General features: G+C 43.4%; 1 long non-coding RNA gene across 1 annotated transcript; it reads right to left on the reverse strand.

Moving 5' to 3' along the window:
- Window positions 1-1,396: 1,396 nt before the first annotated feature.
- Window positions 1,397-14,289, reverse strand: LOC121696049. Its single transcript, XR_006026224.1, has 5 exons — window positions 14,273-14,289; window positions 5,041-5,058; window positions 4,025-4,058; window positions 2,566-2,631; window positions 1,397-2,016 (listed from the first exon to the last, which is right to left on the reverse strand). It is a non-coding gene; the product is annotated as an uncharacterized LOC121696049 (long non-coding RNA).
- Window positions 14,290-18,969: the final 4,680 nt, after the last annotated feature.

The raw sequence follows: 18,969 nt of genomic DNA on the forward strand, positions 1-18,969 counted from the left end.
AAGACTTTCAAGTTTTCTTTCTCTGTAATCACTGTCATTGTGGTATCGCTGGCGATCTTTCTTTGCTCTCACGTTTTCTGATTCATCTATCAACTTTCTTTTTCGTGTTGACCTCAACTTGTCATCAATCTTTACAGGCTGGCATGTTCCTGCGCAACGTCTTGCATCTTTGTGGTGAACACATGTTACAACTTCATAATGACTGCCAGTGTGATTTAAATAGATGCAATTCTCTCTACATGTGTGTGAGTCTGCAGGTCTGTGCATATTCCATCTTCCATCATTGAAAGTAAAGATAGTTGTTTGCAACATGTCAGCAGCAGCAAAAATATCAATTTCTTTTGCCCATGAACCACAGTAATATATCCTTGATTTAGTGACATAATCCTGCACAGATGTGTATTCATCCCTCAGATATGTTTCAAATTTGGTGCCGTTTCTCTGAAGGTGTTGCACGACAGCCCGTCTTATTTTCAAATGCTTGTCTTCATTGTGGCAAATGCTAAAGGCTAGGCTGCGGTAAAAGCAATTCCCATCAGGTTTTATACTTTTTATCTTACAGGGACATCCCATGTCATCAATATCAGTTGTTGCCATTAGGCCTACATCAACATTTCCATTTTGAAGCCCTAAACATGTGCACAGTGCATTCTGGTCCTGACGAGTTAAAGGATTAAAAGCATGTTTGGGAACTCTTACATTACTTATAATGACATCATCAGTTGCCTGCACATCACAGTTTAAAGGTTGAAAAGACTGTTCGTGAGCACCTGCATCAATAACAATGACATCGTCTGTTGCAATTTTGTTTTGCTTAACACCCTTACTCAGAACTTGTCTCAAAACGTCACTGTAGAGTGGTCTACTGTTTACATTAGAACAAGCATTTGTGTCTGGTATGGTCTGTGAACACTCTGTGCCACTTGTGAAATTGGCTGCAACTGTAGACGACCCACTTACAACTCGTTCACACACTTTAGGCTTACACTTCACATCGCTGTAGAGTGGACAGAAACTTGCAGAGCTCGTTGAACAGCTGGATGGATCGTTCATCTGGGCGTTGGCATTAGTTATTACGGTGACTCCAGTTACCTCAAACCTTGGTGTGCTTATGCCAAAAGATCGTGCAAAGTCATAAACAAATGTGACCAGGGAGTGTATAGAGCTGAAGTATGCAACACAACTTGTCCTCTCACCTTTCTGGTTGACGTTTCTGTTAGCATGTGAATCAACAAACGCAAACCTTGCTCCTGCATTCACTACAGCACATGTGTTGGCACAAATGGTTAACAAACAAGCATCATTGCTAAACAGCGCCCGCTGCAGTGCTACATCAAAAGGCATGGCAACATCACGTAAAGCATCATCATAGTCATCAACCTGAATAAATCCAGTGTAAGAATCAGCAAAGTTTATTGAGAAATCACAATTCCACACTTCATATTGCCTAGGCAATTCAGACACAGCAATGTAACCCCTTCCTTGGTCTCTTATTTTACCCTGTGCACTCATTGACCTGTAAAGAACAGTTCCCTTAATCAAAACATCATCAAGATCTCGAGTTTCCCAACTCCATACGTTCTTCATCTTGGACTTCAAAACAGCAGTCAAACTGATGGCACCACACTGCTTGTTGCGCACATTTCCAAACCGTGAATCGCCTTGATGAAAGGACCCCATCAGCACAGATCTCTCTGGGAAGTTAACAGATTCATTCAAAGAACAACAATCAGTAGCATTATTTTCTTTCACATTACTTGACAATGAGTTTACAACAGAGTCATGGCACATATTCAGAGAGTTGGTAGAGTTTGTTTGAGAGTTGGTAGAGTTTGCTTGTATTGCGTCCGAAGACTGTAACTGGCATTGTAACTGGCATTGTAACTGGCATTGTAACTGGCAGTCCGAAGACTGTATAGCGTCCGAAGACTGTGTGTGGGCTTTTTTACGAGGACGCCCAACCTCGTCACAGGAGACCAAGTCAACCTGCGCCACCGGGGACCTCTTGCTCGGCACCTGTAACACAGAAAACCCATCATAAGGTTACCAAGTCTAACATATCATACTTCTTTAATAATTTCATCATTAAAGCAACTAATATACACATACTTTCAGAACAGTAATGTATATATATTTAGATCATAAATATTCAGCAACTTCTTAAAAGGAAATATGGCGAGTTTTCATATAGATCTCCGTTTCTCATGGGTCACTGAGTACTGTTGTTATGAAACAAAACAATCAGTTTTACCTAGCTCGAGTTGCTAAAACCAGCAGCTAACGGTAAAAACAAACATTTTCATTTTTTGTACCGACAATACTTGGTCACCTTGAGAAACGTAGATCTATGTAAGCACTCGCTGGATTTCTCCTTTAAATTAGACATGCAGCACATCCTTCATTAAAATCAATTACATTCAAAATGTAAGCGGCATATTTCAAGCAAACATAAAAACTACTGTAAATAAGAATTGGGAGAAACATATCAAATGTGTCCAACATTACATGTTTCCTATTAAACACTCATAATACATCAGGACAGATAGTAAAGCTCAACAGCCTGACCTCAGTGGACCTCAAGTCAGCCTTTCTCTTCTTGGCCGCCCTGGACCGCTTGCTTGGACACGGCATCTGCAAAACACACAGAAAACACATCAGAAATATCATACAGTTACCACTAATACTTTCATCAGTTCTGATAAACAGGCAATAACAATGTACATATTTACATCATAAAGACTCTTTAACTTCTGAACTTAAGACAGGGCTCTACATTTAAAAAAAAAAAATTCCAGGAGCACTTATGCGCCCAAGTTAAAAGATTTAAGGGCACAGAAAAAAATCTGGTTGCACAGTCGGTTCTGTACTTAACTTACACATAATGTAACATTGCACTGCAGCTAACAGTTAAACATGCCAGTACACCAATTGCGAACAATAAAAATGACTGGCATACCTGCCTACTTTATTTTCAATCCGTTATATTTTTCTGCATTTTGTTAATGTAAAATAATTGCATTGGCGTAGCCCATTTGCATTTAGCCTGTATATCAAGTATCTTGCCAAATGTAATTTATTTATTTGTGAATCCATCCGTAGCAAATCCAAATATGCCTATGGTGACCTATCTGACTGCATACTGCCCACTACTAAAACCAGGACTAACGCCAATTTTCTTTTCCACAAAAACCAACATAGTCTAATCAAGGATATTTATATTTTTTTGAAATATTTGCCTTGATGGGGGCAGTAGGCAAATGTTACTTTCAATTTGCACTTCCTGCTAGGGTAGGCCACACTGCATTTATCAAAAGGGGTGATATGTAGCTTTATAGCTATTATTAATCTGCTAAACAAATTAACATCTGGAGGATTGTTACATACCACTAAGCCTACACACAACTACCATGAAATGGAACCTGTTGCACACATTTACAGCTACACCCTAGTTAGGCATACACATTCTTGACCTAAAGTACAAAGCATACGAGACAGGAATAAAACTAATCCAAGCTCAGGATGAGCAACTACGTGAGCATCTCTGTCCAAAGCCCAGCAACCCACTTCAACCTGCATCCCGGTATACAAATCAGACTATTAACCAAATGTTAGGATTAACTTCCAATACAGCAGTGATGTTTCCCTCTACACCTCTTAAATCCTCCTTCCTTGCTTTCATATGCATGCCACACCACATTCATCCATAACCCAAATAATACCACACATCACCACTGAAAACTACTGCAGGAGTCCCTGCAGTGATTCTCATGACTTTCTACTCTGAGGCCATAGAAATTACTCTGAATCAGCGCATATCAGTGTAATATACTAGCTTTTCTGTCCAGAACTGTAAGGCATTTCAATGCCATACACAAGGCCGAGCACAGCTGTAATTATTCCAGATCAACATATGGCATATTTCTTACTAGCATTACGGTTTTACATTTTGCAGGCAATGCAGCATAAAAGTTTCAAAATTTCCCTAGAAGTTGTACACAAAAGCCCTGAAACATTTAACACTTACCTTCAATTAACTTGCTCAAAAAGGAATCCAAAATCTGGAAAACATTTAACATATATAGTTTATGAAAGATACAAACTTAGCATTTACAATTACATAGATATGTACTTTGAGCTTACAAACGAGTGATTTTGCTTGTAATTGTAAAAGAGTATTTCAGCCGTAACCTACGAATTCATAGCTATGATTTTAGCAGCCTCGGTCACATTCCACCCAAACAAGACCAATTTAACCTAGGATAACTTCACATCCTCTGTTTAAGATCAATTAAATTACTTAATTTGTTAAGAATTGTACATAGTTACCTGCCTTTACACACGGTGTACATGAAACGGAGCCATACATTTGTTTAATCAACTCCTACAGGTTTGCTATATTCTCCCGCAGCTATAACTTAGCTGCTAGAAGTCTGTCTCTGATTTAGCAGAGAATGTCTAAATGGGCTCTGCTAACATTAAGGTTAACTTGCATTCCAAACGGCTTTCAAGATCAGACATGACTCCAAAACTCAACCAAGGTTATAGTACCGAAAAACGTTTTCCAACACAGTTAGAATCTATTCAAAATGAGTTCAGTTAACGTTACCACAAAGTTAATTGCTCACAATCAAATGTGCCTAACAACGTTAGCCTGCATCATGGCGTGAAGCATCATGCCAGCATGATGTAAACTTAATTCGACGATACAACGTATTTCATGAGATAACGGCCAGTTCTCAACACATTGCCTGCTTCCATAGGATAATATGTTTTATGTAACGTTAGGCTATTAAAGTTACTAATTCATTTTTACACAATTGCTACCTTTCCTGTCTGCCTAACTTTAACGTTAACGTTTGTCGTTCATAGTGTGACACTAAAACGTTAGCTGCTAACACATTTAACAAAGGTGGCTCTCCAGATGCACCTCAGCTAGACATATTTTCATATTTTTGTGTGCCTATTCTGTTATAAGTAGATCAAAACCAAATATACAGACATATCAATTCATTTTCTGGAGACGTTAACTTTGCGTCTTACCTCGACAGTTGTAGTCAGCTAAAAGAAAGATGGTAGATGTCACAGACGAGATACGGGATGACACTCGTCACAATAAAAGTCCCTACTTCATTTGCCATTCTCGACATCAAAATATTTCCACACAGAACACAAAATACATTTGATGCAAAGGTTAGAGATTACAGGTGATAGGTTAAAAAACAAATATCACCATGAAACTTAACTACCATGAAACGTATTACTATCATAAAAAACATCATTGTTGTATTACAAGTTTTCTGAAATCTCATATCCAGACTCAGCAAATCAGGCAATATCTGCATAAAATGTGGTAGGCCTAATTTGCATGATTAAAAAAAAGAAATGTGAATAAAGGATAAAGTCAGACAAAAATATTTGTATTTTATTGACATTACATAGGCTCCAACATTTGGTAACAGTCACACCATTATTGCACCCAACATATATCTGAAAACACATCTGATTGAAGCTGTATCGTAACCAAACTTAGTATACAGACTACTGACCCAATCAGGAGGATGCTCAACAAATTTGGTGACCTTTGACCTCTAGGGGGCACTGCAATTAAGAAAAATGCCTTTTGGCCTGTAGCTGCTGTTGTGCTTAGAATTAAAACGCACTAGTGGTGTCTGACAATACTGTGGAAGGTCCTTAGGTCAACAGAGGACAACTTGTGACATCAACATAATTGTTTGGCCGCCATATTGGATTTAATCAAAAACACGAATAAGTATTCGCAAGTCACAACTTTCAGCTGATCCTCACCAAAATTGGCAGAGACCATCTTCAGACCATGCCTGATCAGTGTATTTTTTTCTGGAACAATTGATTGAAGCGTTCGCCTGTAACAGCCAATCGAAATTTGCGGCGAAGCCGCCAAACAGGAAGTGAGCTCATATCTCAGCAACGCTTTCATGTATCAAAACCAAACTTAGTACATGGTCCTCAGGACCAATCAGGAGGACGCTCAATAAATTTGTTAACCTTTGACCTCTAGGGGGCTCTGGAATTGGCAAAAATGTATTTTGGCCTGTAGTTGCTGCATTATTCTGCAATGGAGGTCAATGGCAGCCCATAAAACCGTTTGGTTCATCCTGATGATGCACAAATAATTTGGTGACCTTTGACCTCTATGGGGGCATTGAAATCACAGCAAGCATGATCATATCTCAATCGATCTTTTATTTTTGATGTGAAACTAATGACAGCGAGTTCCATCCAGTTAATTCTAATGCATGCCGTGCGTGCAAGGGTGGGGCAGGGTGGGACGGGCAGGGGCGATTGCGGCGGTGGGTTGACTGGGTGAGGGGGCGGCGACACTCAGCCCTGGTTCAGCCACACAAAATCAGTTATGTTTTGATGTGAAACTTGACCTTGTAACTCAGCCAATCTTGGGTTGTTTGGCATGGAACTTGCTGTGACTGCTTAATGCTATATGCCTGATGCCACGGCATTGAGTTGCATGGCAAATCTGGCCTGCTGAACCTTCTGCTTGGCCCCCTCATTGCTGCTTGCAGCTATATTTATTATTATTATTATTCCGCCATTGAAGTCAATGGCAGCCCATAGAACCGTCTGGTGAAAAGTTGTGAAATTTGGCACACTGATTAGGGATAGTCCCATAATTAATTTCACCAAGTTTCATACCGGCACCTTGAGCGCTCTAGCGCCACCAACAGGCCAAAGTTGGACTTGCGTTCACGCACGTAACTTCTGACCTGTTGACCCGATTGTCAAAAATGAGGTATCGTTGGAATCCTTGGACCAAGCCGAGTTCAACGCACCCTATGACGTCATTTTCCGCCATGATGGATTTTCCGCCATATTGGATTTTAGTGAAAGTGAAACTAAAACTTCACAGGTCACAAATTTTGTCCGATCGTCACCAAACTTGACACACATGCTCTTCAGACCAAGCCGCACAAAAGTTATTCTTTTTCGTCTTCGGAACTAAAACCGTTCGCGCGTAACAGCCAATCGAAATTTGCGGCGAAGCCGCCAAACAGGAAGTGAGCTCATATCTCAGCAACCCATTGATCTATCATAACCAAACTAAGTCCATGGACTCAGGACCCAATCAGGGGGACACTCAAGAAATTTGGTGACCTTTGACCTCTAGGGGGCGCTGTAATTAAGAAACATGCCTTTTGCCCTGTAGCTGCAGTTGTGCTTAGAATTGAAACCCACTAGTGGTGTCTGGTACTACTGTTGAAGGTCCTTAGGCCGACCCAAGCCAACTTGTGATGTCATCGTAATTGATTCGGCCGCCATATTGGATTTAATCAAAAACACGTACACGTTTTTGCAGGTCACAAATTTCAGCGGATCCTCACCAAAATTGGCAGAGACCATCTACAGACCATGCCTGATGAGTGCATTGCTTTCTGGAACAATTGACAGAGGCATTGGCCTGTACCAGCCAATCAAAATTTGCGGCGAAGCCGCCAAACAGGAAGTGATGTCATATCTCAGCAACACTTTCATGTATCAAAACCAAACTTAGTACATGTACCTCAGACCACATCGGGAGGATGCTCAAGAAATTTGGTGACATTTGACCTCTAGGGGGCTCCGTAATTGACAAAAATGCATTTTGGTCAGTAGTTGCTGATGCGCATTATTTTGCAATGGAAGTCAATGGCAGCCCATAGAACCGTCTGGTAAAAAGTTATACAATTTTGCACACTAATTGGGGACAGTCCAATAATTCATTTCACCAAGTTTCATGCCGGCACCTCAAGCGCTCTAGCGCCACCAACAGGCCAAAGTTGGACTTGTGTTTACGGACGTAACTTTTGACCTGTTGACCCGAATGGCAAAATGAGGTATCATTGGAATCCTTGGGCCAAGCCGAGTTCAACACACCCTATGACGTCAATTGTTGACCTCTATGTTTAAATCACAGCAAGTGTGATCATATATCAGTCAATCTTTTATTTTTGATGTGAAACTGATGACAGCAAGTTCCATCTAGTTCATTCTAATGTGTGCGTGCAAGGGTGGGACGGGGTGGGATGGGCAGGGGCGGTTGCGGCGGTGGGCTGGCTGGGGGAGGGGGCGGCGACACTCAGCCCTGGTTCAGCCCCACAAAATCAGTTATGTTTTGATGTGAAACTTGACCTTGTAACTCAGCCAATCTTGGGTTGTATGGCATGGAACTTGCTGTGACTGCTTAAGGCTATATATCTGATGCAACGGCATTGACTTACATGGTTAATCTGGCCTGCTGATCTCACTGCTTGGCCCCCTCATTGCTGCTTGCAGCTATATTTATTATTATTATTCCTCTGCCATTAAAGTCAATGGCAGCCCATAGAACCGTCTGGTGAAAAGTTGTGAAATTTGGCACACTGATTAGGGACAGTCCCATGATTAATGTCACCAAGTTTCATGATGGCACCTCAAGCACTCTAGCGCCACCAACAGGCCAAAGTTGGACTTGCGTTCACGCATGTAACTTTTGACCCGTATGGCCGATTGTCAAAAATGAGGTATCGTTGGAATCCTTGGACCAAGCCGAGTTCAACGCACCCTATGACGTCAATTTCCGCCATGATGGATTTTCCGCCATATTGGATTTCATCAAAAACACTTAAAAGTCTTCACAGGTCACAAATTTTGTCCGATCGACACCAAATTTCAGAGATATTATCTACAGACCATGACTCATTAATATATTGCTTTTTGTCTTCGGAACTAAAACCGTTCGCGCGTAACAGCCAATCGAAGTTTGCGGCGAAGCCGCCAAACAGGAAGTGAGCTCATATCTCAGCAACCCATTCATCTATCATAACCGAACTTAGTACATGGACTCAGGACCCAATCAGGGGGACCCTCAAGAAATCTGGTGACCTTTGACCTCTAGGGGGCGCTGTAATTGAGAAACAGGCCTTTTGGCCTGTAGCTGCTGTTGTGCTTAGAATTAAAACGCACTACTGGTGTCTGGTAATACTGTTGGAGGTCCTTAGGCCGTCCCAAGCCAATTTGTGATGTCATCGTAATTGATTCGGCCGCCATATTGGATTTAATCAAAAACACGTAAAAATTTTCGTAGGTCACAAATTTCAGTGGATCCTCACCAAAATTGGCAGAGATCATCTTCAGACCATGCCTTATCAGTGCATTGCTTTCTGGAACAATTGACAGAAGCATTCGGCTGTAACAGCCAATCGAAATTTGCGGCGAAGCCGCCAAACAGGAAGTGAGCTCATATCTCAGCAACCCTTGCATGTATCAAAGCCAAACTGGGTGCATAGACTCAGGACCCAATCAGGGGGACACTCAATAAATCTGGTGACCTTTGACCTCTAGGGGGCGCTGTAATTAAGAAACATGCCTTTTGGCCTGTAGCTGCTGTTGTGTTTGGAATTAAAATGCACTAGTGGTGTCTGGTAATACTGTTGGAGGTCCTTAGGCCGACCCAAGCGAATTTGTGATGTCATAGTAATTGATTCGGCCGCCATATTGGATTTAATCAAAAACACGTACAAGTTTTCACAGGTCACAAATTTCAGCGGATTCTCACCAAAATTGGCAGAGACCATCTTCAGACCATAATCTATCAATGTATTGCTTTTTGGAACAATTGGCAAAAGCATTCGCTTGTAACAGTCAATCAAAATTGGTGGCGAAGCCGCCAAACAGGAAGTGAGCTCATATCTCAACAACCCTGCCATGTATCATAACCAAACTTACTATATGGATTCATGACCCCATTAGGAGGACGCTCAAAAAATTTGGTGACCTTTGACCTGTAGGAGGTGCTGCAATTAGCAATATTGCATTTTGATGTGTAGTTGCTGATGTGTTTTATCAATCTTTTATTTTTTGATGTGAAACTGATGACATCATGTTCCATCCAGTTAATTCTAATGCGTGCGTGCAAGGGCATGGCAGGACGGGGTGGGACGGGCTGGGGTGATTAGGTGGGGGGGGCTGGTTGGCGGAGGCGTAGCAATACTCAGCCCTGTTTCAGCCCTGTTGATCGCGGGTGTCTGCTGAGTTCTATCTTGTCGCCGTAGCTACTCCGGCCTATTCTGCTTGGCCCCCTCATTGCTGCTTGCAGCTATATTTATTATTATTATTTAACATCTTTCTTCCGCCATGGGAGTCTATGGCAGCCCATAGAACAGTCTGGTAAAAAGTTGTGAAATTTGGCACATTGATTGGGGACAGGCCAAAAATTAATTGCACCAAGTTTCATGCCGGCACCTCCAGCGCTCTAGCGCCACCAACAGGCCAAAGTTGGACGTGCGTTCACGCATGTAACTTTTGACCTGTTGATCCGATTTTGTAAAATGAGGTACCGTTGGAATCCTTGGACCAAGCCGAGTTCAACGCACTCTATGAAGTCATTTTCCGCCATGATGGATTTTCCGCCATATTGGATTTTAGTGAAAGTGAAACTAATTTTTCACAGGTCACAAATTTTGTCCGATCGTCACCAAACTTTACACACATGATCGTCAGACCATGCCTCATTAATGCATTGTTTTTTGTCTTCGGAACTAAAACCCTTCGCGCGTAACAGCCAATCGAAGTTTGCGGCGAAGCCGCCAAACAGGAAGTGAGCTCATATCTCAGCAACCCTTTCATCTGTCATAACCAAACTTAGTACATGGACTTATAACCCCATCAGTAGGGCACTCAACAAATCTGGTGACCTTTGACCTCTAGGGGGCGCTGTAATTAGCAAAAAGGCATTTTTGCCTGTAGCTGTTGATGTGTTTGGAATTAAAACATACTAGTGGTGTCTGGTAGTACTTTTGGATGTTCTTAGGCTGACCCAGGCCAACTTGTGATGTCAACATAATTGTTTCGGCCGCCATATTGGATTTAATCAAAAACACTAAAACGTTTTCACTGGTCACAAATTTCATCTGATTTTCACCAAAATTGGCTCAGACCATCTTCAGACCATGCCTTATCAGTGTTTCATTTTCTACAACGATTGACAAAAGCATTCGCCCGTAACAGCCAATCGAAATTGGTGGCGAAGCCGCCAAACAGGAAATTACCTTGTAACTCAGCCAATCTTGGGTTGTTTGGCATGGAACTTGCTGTGACTGCTTATGTAACCGCATTGAGTTGCATGACAAATTTGGACTGCTGAACTCTCTGCTTGGCCCCCTCATTGCTGCTTGCAGCTATATTTGGGGGCCAAGCAGCGAAGCTGCGAAGGCACCCATTGTGTTTCTATTTTTTCTTATTATTGGGGGCCAAGCAGCGAAGCTGCGAAGGCACCCATTGTGTTTCTATGATTTCTTATTATTATTGGGGGCCAAGCAGCGAAGCTGCGAAGGCACCCATTGTGTTTCTATGATTTCTTATTATTGGGGGCCAAGCAGCGAAGCTGCGAAGGCACCCATTGTGTTTGTTAGTTTTCTTATTATTATTGGGGGCCAAGCAGCGAAGCTGCGAAGCACCCATTGTGTTTCTATGATTTCTTATTATTATTTAACATCTTTCTTCCGCCATGGGAGTCTATGGCAGCCCATAGAACCGTCTGGTAAAAAGTTGTGAAATTTGGCACATTGATTGGGGACAGGCCAAAAATTAATTGCACCAAGTTTCATGCCGGCACCTCCAGCGCTCTAGCGCCACCAACAGGCCAAAGTTGGACGTGCGTTCACGCAAGTAACTTTTGACCCGTTTGCCCGATTGTCAAAAATGAGGTACCGTTGGAATCCTTGGACCAAGCCGAGTTCAACGCACTCTATGACGTCATTTTCCGCCATGATGGATTTTCCGCCATATTGGATTTTAGTGAAAGTGAAACTAATTTTTCACAGGTCACAAATTTTGTCCGATCGTCACCAAACTTGACACACATGATCTTCAGACCATGCCTCATTAATGCATTGTTTTCTGTCTTCGGAACTAAAACCGTTCCCGCGTAACAGCCAATCGAAGTTTGCGGCGAAGCCGCCAAACAGGAAGTGAGCTCATATCTCAGCAACCCATTCATCTGTCATAACCAAACTTAGTACATGTACTCAGGACCCAATCAGGGGGAAGCTCAAGAAATCTGGTGACCTTTGACCTCTAGGGGGCGCTGTAATTAAGAAACATGCCTTTTGGCCTGTAGCTGCAGTTGTGTTTAGAATTAAAATGCACTAGTGGTGTCTGTTAATACTGTTGGAGGTCCTTAGGCCGACCCAAGCCAACTTGTGATGTCATCGTAATTGATTCGGCCGCCATATTGGATTTAATCAAAAACACGTACAAGTTTTCGCAGGTCACAAATTTCATCTGTTGTTCACCAAAATTGGTAGAGACCATCTTCAGACCATGCCTGATGAGTGCATTGCTTTCTAGAACAATTGACAGAAGCATTGACCTGTACCAGCCAATCGAAATTTGCGGCGAAGCCGCCAAACAGGAAGTGATTTCATATCTCAGCAACGCTTTCATGTATCAAAACCAAATTTAGTACATGTACCTCAGACCCCATCGGGAGGATGTTCAAGAAATTTGGTGACATTTGACCTCTAGGGGGCACCGTAATTGACAAAAATGCATTTTGGCCAGTAGTTGCTGATGCGCATTATTTTGCAATGGAAGTCAATGGCAGCCCATAGAACCGTCTGGTAAAAAGTTATACAATTTTGCACACTAATTGGGGACAGTCCAATAATTCATTTCACCAAGTTTCATGCCGGCACCTCAAGCGCTCTAGTGCCACCAACAGGCCAAAGTTGGACTTGTGTTCACGGACGTAACTTTTGACCTGTTGACCCGAATGGCAAAATGAGGTATCATTGGAATCCTTGGGCCAAGCCGAGTTCAACACACCCTATGACGTCAATTGTTGACCTCTGTGTTTAAATCACAGCAAGTGTGATCATATCTCAGTCAATCTTTTATTTTTTATGTGAAACTGATGACAGCGAGTTCCATCTAGTTCATTCTAATGTGTGCGTGCAGGGGTGGGATGGGCAGGGGCGGTTGCGGCGGTGGGCTGGCTGGGGGAGGGGGCGGCGACACTCAGCCCTGGTTCAGCCCCAAAAAATCAGTTATGTTTTGATGTGAAACTTGACCTTGTAACTCAGCCAATCTTGGGTTGTATGGCATGGAACTTGCTGTGACTGCTTAAGGCTATATGTCTGATGCAACAGCATTGACTTACATGGCAAATCTGGCCTGCTGATCTCTCTGCTTGGCCCCCTCATTGCTGCTTGCAGCTATATTTATTGGGGGCCAAGCAGCGAAGCTGCGAGGCAACCATTGTGTTTGTTAGTTTTCTTATTATTATTATTATTCCGCCATGGAAGTCTATGGCAGCCCATAGAACCGTCTGGCAAAAAGTTGTGAAATTTGGCACACTGATTGGAGACAGTCCAATGATTCATGTCACCAAGTTTCATGTCGGCACCTCCCGCGCTCTAGCGCCACCAACAGGCCAAAGTTGGACTTGCGTTCACGCACGTAACTTCTGACCCGTTGACCCGATTGTCAAAAATGAGGTACCGTTGGAATCCTTGGACCAAGCCGAGTTCAACGCACCCTATGACGTCATTTTCCGCCATGATGGATTTTCCGCCATTTTGGATTTCATCAAAATCACTTAAAACGTATCAGAGGTCACACATTTTGTCCGATCGACACCAAACTTCATATATATCATCTACAGACCATGCCTCATTAATGCATTGCTTTTTGTCTTCGGAACTAAAACCGTTCGCGCGTAACAGCCAATCGAAATTTGCGGCGAAGCCGCCAAACAGGAAGTGAGCTCATATCTCAGCAACCCATTGATCTATCATAACCAAACTTAGTCCATGGACTCAGGACCCAATCAGGGGGACACTCAAGAAATTTGGTGACCTTTGACCTCTAGGGGGCGCTGTAATTAAGAAACATGCCTTTTGGCCTGTAGCTGCAGTTGTGTTTAGAATTAAAATGCACTAGTGGTGTCTGTTAATACTGTTGGAGGTCCTTAGGCCGACCCAAGCCAACTTGTGATGTCATCGTAATTGATTCGGCCGCCATATTGGATTTAATCAAAAACACGTACAAGTTTTCGCAGGTCACAAATTTCATCTGTTCTTCACCAAAATTGGTAGAGACTATCTTCAGACCATGCCTGATGAGTGCATTGCTTTCTGGAACAATTGACAGAAGCATTGACCTGTACCAGCCAATCGAAATTTGCGGCGAAGCCGCCAAACAGGAAGTGATTTCATATCTCAGCAACGCTTTCATGTATCAAAACCAAATTTAGTACATGTACCTCAGACCCCATCGGGATGACGCTCAAGAAATTTGGTGACATTTGACCTCTAGGGGGCACCGTAATTGACAAAAATGCATTTTGGCCAGTAGTTGCTGATGCGCATTATTTTGCAATGGAAGTCAATGGCAGCCCATAGAACCGTCTGGTAAAAAGTTATACAATTTTGCACACTAATTGGGGACAGTCCAATAATTCATTTCACCAAGTTTCATGCCGGCACCTCAAGCGCTCTAGCGCCACCAACAGGCCAAAGTTGGACTTGTGTTTACGGACGTAACTTTTGACCTGTTGACCCGAATGGCAAAATGAGGTATCATTGGAATCCTTGGGCCAAGCCGAGGTCAACACACCCTATGACGTCAATTGTTGACCTCTATGTTTAAATCACAGCAAGTGTGATCATATCTCAGTCAATCTTTTATTTTTGATGTGAAACTGATGACAGCAAGTTCCATCTACTGTAGTTCATTCTAATGTGTGCGTGCAAGGGTGGGACTGGGTGGGATGGGCAGGGGCGGTTGCGGCGGTGGGCTGGCTGGGGGAGGGGGCGGCGACACTCAGCCCTGGTTCAGCCCCACAAAATCAGTTATGTTTTGATGTGAAACTTGACCTTGTAACTCAGCCAATCTTGGGTTGTATGGCATGGAACTTGCTGTGACTGCTTAAGGCTATATGTCTGATGCAACGGCATTGACTTACATGGCAAATCTGGCCTGCTGATCTCACTGCTTGGCCCCCTCATTGCTGCTTGCAGCTATATTTATTATTATTCCGCCATGGAAGTCTATGGCAGCCCATAGAACCGTCTGGCAAAAAGTTGTGAAATTTGGCACACTGATTGGAGACAGTCCAATGATTCATGTCACCAAGTTTCATGTCGGCACCTCCCGCGCTCTAGCGCCACCAACAGGCCAAAGTTGGACTTGCGTTCACGAACGTAACTTCTGACCTGTTTATCCGATTGTCAAAAATGAGGTATCGTTGGAATCCTTGGACCAAGCCGAGTTCAACGCACCCTATGACGTCATTTTCCGCCATGATGGATTTTCCGCCATTTTGGATTTCATCAAAATCTCTTAAAACGTATCAGAGGTCACACATTTTGTCCGATCGACACCAAACTTCACAGATATCATCTACAGACCATGCCTCATTAATGCATTGCTTTTTGTCTTCGGAACTAAAACCGTTCGCGCGTAACAGCCAATCGAAATTTGCGGCGAAGCCGCCAAACAGGAAGTGAGCTCATATCTCAGCAACCCATTGATCTATCATAACCAAACTTATTCCATGGACTCAGGACCCAATCAGGGGGACGCTCAAGAAATTTGGTGACCTTTGACCTCTAGGGGGCGCTGTAATTAAGAAACATGCCTTTTGGCCTGTAGCAGCAGTTGTGCTTAGAATTAAAACCCACTAGTGGTGTCTGATACTACTGTTGAAGGTCCTTAGGCCGACCCAAGCCAACTTGTGATGTCATCGTAATTGATTCGGCCGCCATATTGGATTAAATCAAAAACACAAAAAAGTTTTGGCAGGTCACAAATTTCATCTGTTCCTCACCAAAATTGGCAGAGACCATCTTCAGACCATGCCTGATGAGTGCATTGCTTTCTGGAACAATTGACAGAAGCTTTGGCCTGTACCAGCCAATCAAAATTTGCGGCTAAGCCGCCAAACAGGAAGTGATTTCATATCTCAGCAACGCTTTCATGTATCAAAACCAAACTTAGTACATGTACCTCAGACCACATCGGGAGGACGCTCAAGAAATTTGGTGACATTTGACCTCTAGGGGGCTCCGTAATTGACAAAAATGCATTTTGGCCAGTAGTTGCTGATGCGCATTATTTTGCAATGGAAGTCAATGGCAGCCCATAGAACCGTCTGGTAAAAAGTTATACAATTTTGCACACTAATTGGGGACAGTCCAATAATTCATTTCACCAAGTTTCATGCCGGCACCTCAAGCGCTCTAGCGCCACCAACAGGCCAAAGTTGGACTTGTGTTCACGGACGTAACTTTTGACCTGTTGACCCGAATGGCAAAATGAGGTATCATTGGAATCCTTGGGCCAAGCCGAGTTCACACCTCCACACACCCTATGACGTCAATTTTTGACCTCTGTGTTTAAATCACAGCAAGTGTGATCATATCTCAGTCAATCTTTTATTTTTGATGTGAAACTGATGACCGCAAGTTCCATCTTGTTCATTCTAATGTGTGCGTGCAAGGGTGGGACGGGGTGGGATGGGCAGGGGCGGTTGCAGCGGTGGGCTGGCTGGGGGAGGGGGCGGCGACACTCAGCCCTGGTTCAGCCCCACAAAATCAGTTATGTTTTGATGTGAAACTTGACCTTGTAACTCAGCCAATCTTGGGTTGTATGGCATGGAACTTGCTGTGACTGCTTAAGGCTATATGTCTGATGCAACGGCATTGACTTACATGGCAAATCTGGCCTGCTGATCTCACTGCTTGGCCCCCTCATTGCTGCTTGCAGCTATATTTATTATTATTATTCCGCCATGGAAGTCAATGGCAGCCCATAGAACCGTCTGGTGAAAAGTTGTGAAATTTGGCACACTGATTAGGGACAGTCCCATGATTAATGTAACCAAGTTTCATGATGGCAGCTCGAGCGCTCTAGCGCCACCAACAGGCCAAAGTTGGACGTGCGTTCACGCACGTAACTTTTGACCCGTATGGCCGATTGTCAAAAATGAGGTATCGTTGGAATGCTTGGACCAAGCCGAGTTCAACGCACCCTATGACGTCATTTTCCGCCATGATGGATTTTCCGCCATATTGGATTTTAGTGAAAGTGAAACTAATTCTTCACAGGTCACAAATTTTGTCCGATCGACACCAAACTTCACAGATATCATCTACAGACCATGCCTCATTAATGCATTGCTTTTTGTCTTCGGAACTAAAACCGTTCGCGCGTGACAGCCAATCGAAATTTGCGGCCAAGCCGCCAAACAGGAAGTGAGCTCATATCTCAGCAACCCATTGATCTATCATAACCAAACTTAATCCATGGACTCAGGACCCAATCAGGGGGATGCTCAAGAAATTTGGTGACCTTTGACCTCTAGGGGGCGCTGTAATTAAGAAACATGCCTTTTGGCCTGTAGCAGCAGTTGTGCTTAGAATTGAAACCCACTAATGGTGTCTGGTACTACTGTTTAAGGTCCTTAGGCCGACCCAAGCCGACTTGTGATGTCATCATAATTGATTCGGCCGCCATATTGGATTTAATCAAAAACACGTATAAGTTTTCGCAGGTCACAAATTTCAGCGGATCCTCACCAAAATTGGCAGAGACCATCTACAGACCATGCCTTATCAGTGCATTGCTTTCTGGAACAATTGACAGAAGCATTCGGCTGTAACAGCCAATCGAAACTTGCGGCGAAGGCACCAAACAGGAAGTGAGCTCATATCTCAGCAACCCTTGCATGTATCAAAGCCAAACTTGGTGCATGGACTCAGGACCCAATCAGGGGAACGCTCAAGAAATCTGGTGACCTTTGACCTCAAGGGGGCGCTGTAATTAAGAAACATGCCTTTTGGCCTGTAGCTGCTTTTGTGCTTAGAAATAAAATCCACTAGTGGTGTCTGGTAATACTGTTTGAGGTCCTTAGGCCGACCCAAGCCAACTTGTGATGTCATCGTAATTGATTCGGCCGCCATATTGGATTTAATCAAAAACACGTACAAGTTTTCGCAGGTCACAAATTTCAGCGGATCCTCACCAAAAATGGCAGAGACCATCTTCAGACCATGCCTTATCAGTGCATTGCTTTCTGGAACAATTGACAGAAGCATTCGGCTGTAACAGCCAATCGAAATTAGTGGCGAAGCCGCCAAACAGGAAGTGAGCTCATATCTCACCAACCCTGCCATGTATCATCACCAAACTTACTACATATATTCATGACCCCATTAGGAGGACGCTCAAAAAATTTGTTGACCTTTGACCTGTAGGGGGTGCTGCAATTAGCAATATTGCATTTTGATCTGTAGTTGCTGATGAGTTTTATCAATCTTTTTTATTTTTTGATGTGAAACTGATGACAACATGTTCCATCCAGTTAATTCTAATGCGTGCGTGCAAGGGCAGGGCACGGCAGGACGGGGTGGGACGGGCTGGGGTGATTAGGTGGGGGGGCTGGCTGGCGGAGCCGGTGCCAATACTCAGCTCTGTTTCAGCCCTTCAAAATCAGTTATGTTTAATGTTACACTTGTTGAAAGTGTTGATCGCGAGTGTCTGCTGAGTTCTATCTTGTCGCCGTGGCTACTCCGGCCTATTCTGCTTGGCCCCCTCATTGCTGCTTGCAGCTATATTTGGGGGCCAAGCAGCGAAGCTGCGAAGGCACCCATTGTGTTTCTATGATTTCTTATTATTGGGGGCCAAGCAGCGAAGCTGCGAAGGCACCCATTGTGTTTCTATGATTTCTTATTATTATTATTTAACATCTTTCCTCTGCCATTGAAGTCTATGGCAGCCCATAGAACCGTCTGGTAAAAAGTTGTGAAATTTGGCACACTGATTGGGGATAGTACATTGATTAATTTCACCAAGTTTCATGTCGGCACCTCGAGGGCTCTAGCGCCACCAACAGGCCAAAGTTTGACGTGCGTTCACGCACGTAACTTTTGACCTGTTGACCCGATTTTGAAAAATGAG

The sequence above is a fragment of the Alosa sapidissima genome, chromosome 21 (assembly GCF_018492685.1).
Source record: "Alosa sapidissima isolate fAloSap1 chromosome 21, fAloSap1.pri, whole genome shotgun sequence".
Taxonomy (NCBI): domain Eukaryota; kingdom Metazoa; phylum Chordata; class Actinopteri; order Clupeiformes; family Clupeidae; genus Alosa; species Alosa sapidissima.